The sequence below is a fragment of the Lissotriton vulgaris genome, chromosome 2_1, assembly GCF_964263255.1.
Source record: "Lissotriton vulgaris chromosome 2_1, aLisVul1.2, whole genome shotgun sequence".
Taxonomy (NCBI): domain Eukaryota; kingdom Metazoa; phylum Chordata; class Amphibia; order Caudata; family Salamandridae; genus Lissotriton; species Lissotriton vulgaris.
In genome coordinates, this window is record NC_141687.1 from 1489434802 (window position 1) to 1489443653 (window position 8852).

Sequence of the window (8852 nt, forward strand, 5' to 3'; positions counted from 1 at the left end):
TGCAAGAGAGTAGGGAGCTTTTAACTAGGTATGGATGGATCGAGAGTTCGGTGGTGAATGATCAGGACCAGTGCTGTAAAGGAGGGGCGATCCTGATCAAGCAGGGCTCTGTGTAGAGATTATGTGCTCCAAAATTGACAGCAATAGTAGGAGGGTTTTAGCTAGGATTAGAAAATATGGTTTTAAGTTTATTTGTGCAGAATCAGAATCAGGGTATTATGGTCCAAACATAGATGACCCCATCACGGTTCTGGGGAGATATTCTAACAATCTGCTTGACCGTATTCTAGATAGATCAAATTGGAGGAATGGTGGTCAGGTACCAAAGATGAGACAGGTGCTCAGAAATATATTGCAGGATCTGGGATTGGTGGATGCTTGGTGCTATTTAAAAGGTCAGGAGAGAGGATACACCTTCCATAGCAAATAATATGGGTACTTTTCTAGGTTAGACAATTTTTTTGTTGATAGGGGTTTAGCAGTACAGATCAGGGATGTCAATCATCTTTCAGGGCATATTTGGGATCATTCTGCTATGTTCTTATCACTGCAACCCCCTGGGTATAAGCTGAATCTAAGGTGGACCTTGAAGCAAGCTATCCTTTTGGATAGAGATCTGGCATTTGTACTAAAAAAGCAACAAGTCATATTTTACCGATAACTAAGGCTCAGCCCCCCTTGGAGTTGTGTGGGACACATTCAAAGCATTCATCCAGGGATATTATTTTTGCCAGGGACATTTAAAGTACAGGGAAGATAGAGCTGAGTTTGGGTTACTGAAGAACAGTCTCCAGACCTGGGATGAAGTAACCGATAGGTGATTACTATTAAAGCAGTTAGTGTTCTACTTTAACTGTGCCTCTACTAAGATTGACTCTAAATGCAGGGAAAGGTGGAAGGTTGGATCCATGAGGCACTTTGCGTATGGGGAATAAGCTGCGTCCTTGCTAGCTTGGAAGGTGAAAGTGGAGAGATCTCATAACATGATCAAGGAGTTGGTGGTAAGCTCCCGGAGGGAGGTTTCAAACAAACTTGAGGATATGCAGAGACATCTGGTCTCCCTCTTTTCTGATTTATATATGGAAGATACTTTCCCGGACCCATATAAACTTAGGGAATGGCTGGGAGGTGTGAGCCTATTCAATTCATTACCATATGGAGTCTGTGAGAAATGCAATGGTACTACACCTTCTTCATCAATCACACCGCATAGTGGGGTGGCTAACCTTATACAACTTTGAGCGTTGAAATCACCCATCCACACTATATTCTGAGGGTTATGATGGTTTGTTATGGCCCTGTTAATTGCACACTCTAATGAATCAATTAGACATTTTGCCCTCAAAGTTATTAATATAAAAATTAATTAGAAACATGTCCAGTACTCCAGGTCCACTACACACTATGAGATGATAATAAGAGGACTCTATCAGTCCTAACATTTTTTACACATAGTGTGTTTCTAATCAAAGTCAGTAATCCTCCTCTCACTCTGCCTGACTTTGAGGGGGTTGCTGGGGTTTGAATTGTACGAAAATCATCAATGTGGACAACGTCAACTTCCTACGTTTCTTGCAGACAAACTAAATCATATTGTTGAATGATCCTAGTCCAATCTTCACTATCCAGCTCACATCTAAGCCCAGCTATATTACAACATAATGATTTTATCCGATCTCTTCTCTGTTATAGTGAGTGGTTAATTGTTATGAAATTTTCCACCTGCTGGGCATGACTGTGCTGTGTAAGCTGGGCCTCCCTACATACCTCCTGTCAATCACACACTTCAAACCCCTCTAGGGCAGCATATTTATTGTCCAGGTTCAAATAGTCAATCTAATGAGCAGTCCTATGATTAAACCTGGGCACAGCCATAAACCAGGGTTCTGGTTTAGGCTGAGTGGCATGGGCCAGTGATTGTATGCAACAGGCTAAGGGCCGGAGAGTGTTTACAGAAGGTGTCTGAGGTTGCAGTAATGGTGACATGAGTACAAAAAAAAAGTGGTTCATCAGTGGGCGTCTGCATGACTTACCATATGGGTTGAATGAATCCATCGATGTGGCAACTGGTTGGAACCTCCCTTTGGTGATTTTCAGCTTTGACTTGGATAGAATGGCCTTGGAAAGGGTTTATGTAGGGCAATGGAGTTGATTTATAGGGAACCCATGACTATAATTTCTGTAAACAGCAGATTGACGGGGAAGATCAAAAAAATCCAGAGTGGCATCAGGCAGGACTGCCCGCTGTTCTCACTTTTATTTAATCTGTGTATGAATCCATTTACAAGGAGGTTGAGCTACAGTATAGGCATATTTCAAACCGAAGGGGGACCCCACATCAATTAAAGGCAGGTAGACGGGGACAATAAAGATCAAACAAGGGAGGAAAACCTGCCCTATATGGTTTAGTACAAGGCCTCAAAGAGGTCCACTATATCATATAAAGTGCCCTGAACCCACAAGGAACATTTCACAAATACATTGGCTCAGATTTATCAAAATGTGTTTTTATTTTAAAGTTCATTTTTGTCATAGATAAATTGGAATAATTCAATGAATAAATATGAGTAAGAATAAAAAAGCAACAGGACAGAATTAACTGTGGTTCTTACTCCACACTTACATACCATCTACACATATACATAAGCATTCATACATCACACAACACTATGCACGGATGGTCTTTGATGGAATAGGGACCGATGGTTGGGTATCCGGGTTGGTCCTGTAAGTTCCAGGATAGGAACCGACGCCAACGCGCATTTCGGTGTATCGCGCCGTCCGGGGCTACACCTTCATCAGGGCAAAGTGACGAGGAGGAGATGGAACCACAACAAAGGTGAATAATCTGTGTAAATGATATATTAAAAACATAGTTTTAGGAAACATCCTTGCACGGGTTCAAGGCACATCAAACTAGAATAATTAAACTCTACTGAGGATAATGACATCCAGTTAGTCCAACGATAGCTAGGCCTACAGACAACAAGCGAACTAATGAGACAACATGTGCATATATACATATTTCAGGTGAAAAATGGATAACACATAGGACACGGGACAAGGCATGGATCAAGGGTACAAAACAACAAGCAGAGAATACAGCTAGAGAATCGCTATACTGGCCATGTCATGTAATTTACCTGTTACTAGGGGATTAAATTAACTTCAGAATGGAAAATCTTCTGATTCGGGGGTTAGTTTTCTCTACTAGCACCGGTGTGTTAGAGCTTTGCAGTCTTATGAACCTAGGGGGATAGGATAATAAGAGAGTTGGAATAACAAGGACACTCTCCCCTAACGTAATTTTTATAAGGAGCATCTGGTAGGGGGGTTCTTAGTTTGTCAGACTCAAGTCATACCTGTAAAAAATTAAATAATGCACCCAGAGACAGATAGTAAGGCTGGAGCTGACGTCAATGGCAATGCGATGAAGCTTATAGTTCCCTAAGAAAGAAAAAGGGTGAAAAATGAGTAATTTCAAATCGCGGAGAAAGGGTCCTGCAACAGGGTTTTTTTTTTAATCCAATAATATCAGAGAGGAGATATATACCTGATACGAAAGGAGACTGTTCCGTGAATGGGTTCCGTTAATTTGATATATATTTTTCTCTGGTGTGCACACTCGCGGCCGGCCGGCAGGTGGCAAATACAAAACCTAGGGAGGAAAGCAGGCGGCTTACTAGCAGGTATATGGAGGTTAGACGATCTCATAAATGGCCTCACGGTTTCAGACAATCCTGAGAATAATGAGGCAGGCTCTACGAGGGGGCTTTTTTTGGACTGAGTGGAGCGGATGAAAAACGCAAACAGGTGTTCTTACCGAGTAAAAAGCTTTTTCACCCTCGGAGAGGTTTCAGGCATGGAATTTATAGGTGACGGTGAGTTTTCTTCATAGATAGATATAGGCAGCAGAGATGCAATCTATGAAAAAATACATGGTGGCGGAAGTAAGAACAATGGGGATCGTATCATTTAGGCACTGTCTAGATGTCGGAGCGTACTCGCTATATGAGGGGCTTAAGTAGTTGGAGAAAGCTTCAAGGATCTAGGAGTTTGAGGCAGCAGAGCACAGGGGTGGGCATAGACGTACCTGACGTATCGGAGGATAAGGAACATCCAGTCGGCGGCGGCGGCAGCACACATGGTGGCAGAAAATCAGCGAAAGAGTTGCTGAAATCATGCCCCTTTATACTGGTTCAAGACCGCAACTCGGGACAGCTGTCGCAGCGCGGGACTGTTAACGCGTGGACAACATCAAAGAAGGATCAAATGGGTCGAACCCATAGGCAAATAATCGAGCGGCCATCTTATAAGGGGGATAAATGGTCCGCAATTCATGTTGGAAACATATATGGGGGGTTACGGAAGTTTCACAGAAAACGAGGGTCCTGTTGGAATATATGAGTGTATATATAATCTCAACGAGTTAAAACAAACAACGAATGAACTGTGGAAAAAAAGATAGAAAATGAACAAAGATAAGAGCACATGAGATAGGCATATTGGGGCTTCACCATGATGGAGGGGGAATACAAAACCTAACCTACGTGGTGAGTGTGCTCAGTCATGTAATGGATGCAGGTTCTTAAATGACATCTTGTCATCTCGGCTGGTTGGAATCAGGAAATCAGCAGATACAGATAAGACAGAGACGTTAGATAAGGAACTACAATAGGGCATTAGCACTTGGGCATTCCTCATTAAGGCCCTTCTCCATGCTGTTGAGAAAAAAGATCCAAAAGACCTCGCGTTTTTTTCTTTGGGAGGTGGGATCAACACCATGCTCAGCTCGTCATGAGGCACAGTGGAGCTGTGCTGATGACGAGCTGAGCTCGTCATGAAACATGGAGTAACTGAAAAGTCAGCACAGTGGGGGAAAATGCACAGCGGCGATGTGGTTAAAATAAAAACAAATTTTGATAAATCTGAGCCAATGTATTTGTGAAATGTTCCTTGTGGGTTCAACTTTATATAATATAGTGGACCTCTTTGAGGCCTCGTACTAAACCATATAGGGCAGGTTTCCCTCCCTTGTTTGAACAGTATAGGCATAGTCCCTATTCAGTATAATGGTTGGGAGAAGAAATTGGCCTTGTACAACTTAACAGTTCTTATGTCGGACCCCACAAATTCCTGCCCCATTATAAAGGGAATTATGAATACATCTGGTGAGAGCTTGGGGTAATTGCTCATGATGCTAAAACAGAAAGTATTATGTGAATCATGCAGTGGGATGGCCACCCTGTGAAAAATATTATAGTTAGGCATATAGGTGACACAAGTTTAGGAGGAGTTAGAACAGTTACATTTTAATAAAGTTATGACTGAGACGAGAAAGCTCCTGAGAATCTGGATGACCCTTCTCCTTACTTTATTTGGCTAAACAAATAATGTCAAGATGTCAGTTCTACCCAAATTCACCTTCCCGTTTAACTCAAACCCACTATGTTTTAAGAACAGCTGGTTAAATAAACTACACAGTGAGTTGAGCAGCCAAGATAAAACTGCTCAACTCACTGTGTAGTTTATCTAGGTCTCAAAGGGTGTTCGGATTGTGTAGAGAAAGCTGCGAAGGACAATGACGAAGGGAGGTTTAGAAGGGCCTGACTTTCAACAATACTTTTGGGCCTTTCAATGGAAAAACAACAAGATGTTGCTTTCCGGTTTTGACCCCTCACAATTAGGTTGTATCTTTAGTGCCATGTTAAAGAGCTCTTTGCAGGGGGTAGCACATATCTTTTATAAGTTCGGAGATGTTAAGCACTTTAAAATGGTGAAGCTGAAAGTGGTGGCCATGGGGGTTAGGCTCTGGACACAAATTAGAGTGACATTTAGGATACCATACTATAGTGAACTGACTCACATGTGGGAATCCCCAGGTATTACAGAATGTTTACTGGATCAGCTTGCACTGCCTTTGAAGACTGCCAGTATAAAAAAAGTGGAGACAACCTTTCCAGGGAGACATCCTAATTGTGTGGAAGGATATTTCAGAGAAAACAGGATACAGGCTTTCTAGGATTAAATACCACCAGATAACCACCTTGGCAAGAGGTCAAGTGGGAGAGATCTGGGACAAAAATATTTTTGGGATGACAACTGCCAGGAGGGTGCCCCTCAGAAAAATGACTTTGCAAAATGGTATTGGCCTTTCCTTGAGGTACTTGATAGTGACTTGAGACTTCCATGAGAGCTTGTGAAGAAAGACTTGCAGAGGATGGAGAAAATAATCCATGGATTTCAAGTATCTATTCACATTTTGTATAAACCTGTGAAATCTGTCCCCTCAAGGAAGAACCATCTTTTCATCTACACAGAGTGTATTGGACCCCAAAAAGGCTGTCAACATAGGGGAACCAGGTGATATAGATGATGTTCACATGTTTAGGCAGTGTCTAGGCTCTTCTGGCAAAATGTAGTTAGGGCCCTGTTTGAGTTACTGGATAGAGAAGTCAAGGTAAGCCCATCACTTGTATTTTTTTGTATCCTAGAGGAGAGTGAGGAGAGTGAGGCCACAAATCATCTAAGGAAGAATCAGTACTCACTGACATTATATTTATTGCTGTTAGCAATAAGTGGGTTTTCTCAGTCCCCCCAAGCTTCATGGAACGGGCACAAGAGATCAGGAATGTGGGGAACATAGATCGCAGATGCAGGCTATCAAATAAATTGAGTTGTCTATGTAGGTGGACTTTGCATTATAATACAGCGCTGTACTGCTGCTCATTATTTTAACTTAAATTGCGTTCTTGCACAAACCTTCTTTAATGAAGTGTACATCTTAAACACTTACTTTTAGCTGTTGAAACGTTGCTGTCTATAACGGCTGTGTGTATTGCTTTCCGCTCGACCTCTGCGGTACCCGGATGTTAGACAGGCCCGCATTGCACCAGGGTTGGCGATCTACTTGCTCTTTCCTCCACAACTTAACTTGGGATGACTGTGCAGCAGGTGCTCCACTAGTGCTCCAAAGGCACACCAAAGGCAAGCCCATCTGCGCCCGTCAGCTCCTGGAGCGCAACCAGCACCAGAACCCCTGACCTGTTAAAGCCCCAAATATATAATAGAAACCAGCTTTTGGCCTTGGAGAGTGGCAACAGTAGAAACCACAATATGTTCCTCCAAAACCAGAATGTAGCAGGTTTCTTTGCTCTAAGTGCCCCTTTCGACTGACCCCAGACACCAATAACAACTCTGAGCACAAAAGAAGGGTAGGGAGAGGAAGCAAGGCCGAAAAGACTGAGGCATGCAAGAATAGAGTAAATGAGGAGATGGCCATGAATATCACCAGAAATGGGCTAGACAATATCCCAAAAGCCACCCTTAAACCGTTCATGCAATGCCTCTTATTGAATGTACCCTCGGTGGGAAAACATAAACATGAGCTAGAAGATCTGAAGAGGTGTTGCGCCGCGGCTAGGGTGACTTTCTCCGGAATCTGGGGATCACGGTTCGATCCCCGGCACCAGCGGCAGATTAGCCCAGCACCATGTGACTCTGGGCAATAGCTTGCTTAATCTTCCCGACGGCCCCCAGCTCCTAGAGACCCTTACGGGTGTTTGAGTGTTTACAAATGTGGATTATTATTATTATTATTATTATTATTCAGGGATCCACCCTGGACATACTTTTTGTGATTGAACGTTGGACGGATAACACTTCAGGCCCAGACTGGAACATTGCATTACCAGAGGGCTATGCAGTCACTTCACAAGACAGAGTAGAAGGCAGAGGAGGTGGCATAGCTATTATATATCAGGATCACTTAAAGGTGCTGGTGGAAGTTATATCAGTTTTACCAGCAGAGGCATTACATTTCTGCATAAACTGAAAAACCTCACTACCTTTCAGGGGCTTATTATATTTCACCCACCTGGACCCAGAGCAGCTTTCCCCCAAGCTTTATTGACTCTTCTGGAGTCATATACTGACTCTCACTTCCTTACAATTCTAGGTGACTTTAATTACCATCTGGGGCTAATATATAACCCAGAATCAGCTAGACTGCTGGATAATCTTGCAGCTTTCAGTTTAATTCAACTAGTGTCTGAATCCACCTATTTGGCAGGCCATACTCTCCCATGGACAGACCATAAGGCTGTCCATTTTAACATCAAAGTTATGCAGCCTAAGTACTGCACTCGAACTAAGCCATCCAAAGTAAAAGTCTGATGTTGGAACAAAGTTCAAGACAATGACCTAGAGCTGGCTCTGGGCCCCTTTCCCACCCCGCTTTCAAATGATAATAACGAAGCAGCCTCCCAGTTTAATGAATAGCTTTTGGCAGCGACTAACCATGTTGCACTGAAAAAACTGGTGACAGTAAAAAGATCTAAGATATCGTCACCTTGGTATTGCCCTGAGCTTAAGTGCCTAAAAGTGAGCTGCAGGAGAGCAGAATGTTTCTGGAGACAAGATTATAGTAATGAGAAGAAAACAATCTATAATCAAGCCCTCCAACAATATAAAAATGCATTCACTGCTGCCAAAAAGTTATACTTCACTACTAAGATTGAGGAAGATGGAAACTCCACCAAGGAATTATTCAAATCAGTCAAATTGCTGACAAAACCGCTGCAGAATAATGTATTTAAGACAGACCAAGCAATGTGCAATAAATTGGCTCTTTGTTTTCAGAGTCAGGTGCAAGTTATCTATAATGATCTCTTGATTACTCAGGGGACTCAGAATGAGCAATTTTAGGATGATTCTCAATCAACTCATTGCAGATTATCCTGTTTCCAGAAAATCACTAATGATGAGGTGCAAAAACGTATCCACTCCATAAAATCTGGATCACCTACTGGCCCATGTCCCCCGGCCATTATGTATCAGGCCACTAGGAAGAT

General features: G+C 42.6%; 1 long non-coding RNA gene across 1 annotated transcript; it reads right to left on the reverse strand.

Moving 5' to 3' along the window:
• Positions 1-2606: 2606 nt before the first annotated feature.
• LOC147732804 (uncharacterized) lies at positions 2607-4147 on the reverse strand. Its single transcript, XR_015308686.1, has 5 exons — positions 4094-4147; positions 3824-3924; positions 3554-3658; positions 3363-3447; positions 2607-2848 (listed from the first exon to the last, which is right to left on the reverse strand). It is a non-coding gene; the product is annotated as an uncharacterized LOC147732804 (long non-coding RNA).
• Positions 4148-8852: the final 4705 nt, after the last annotated feature.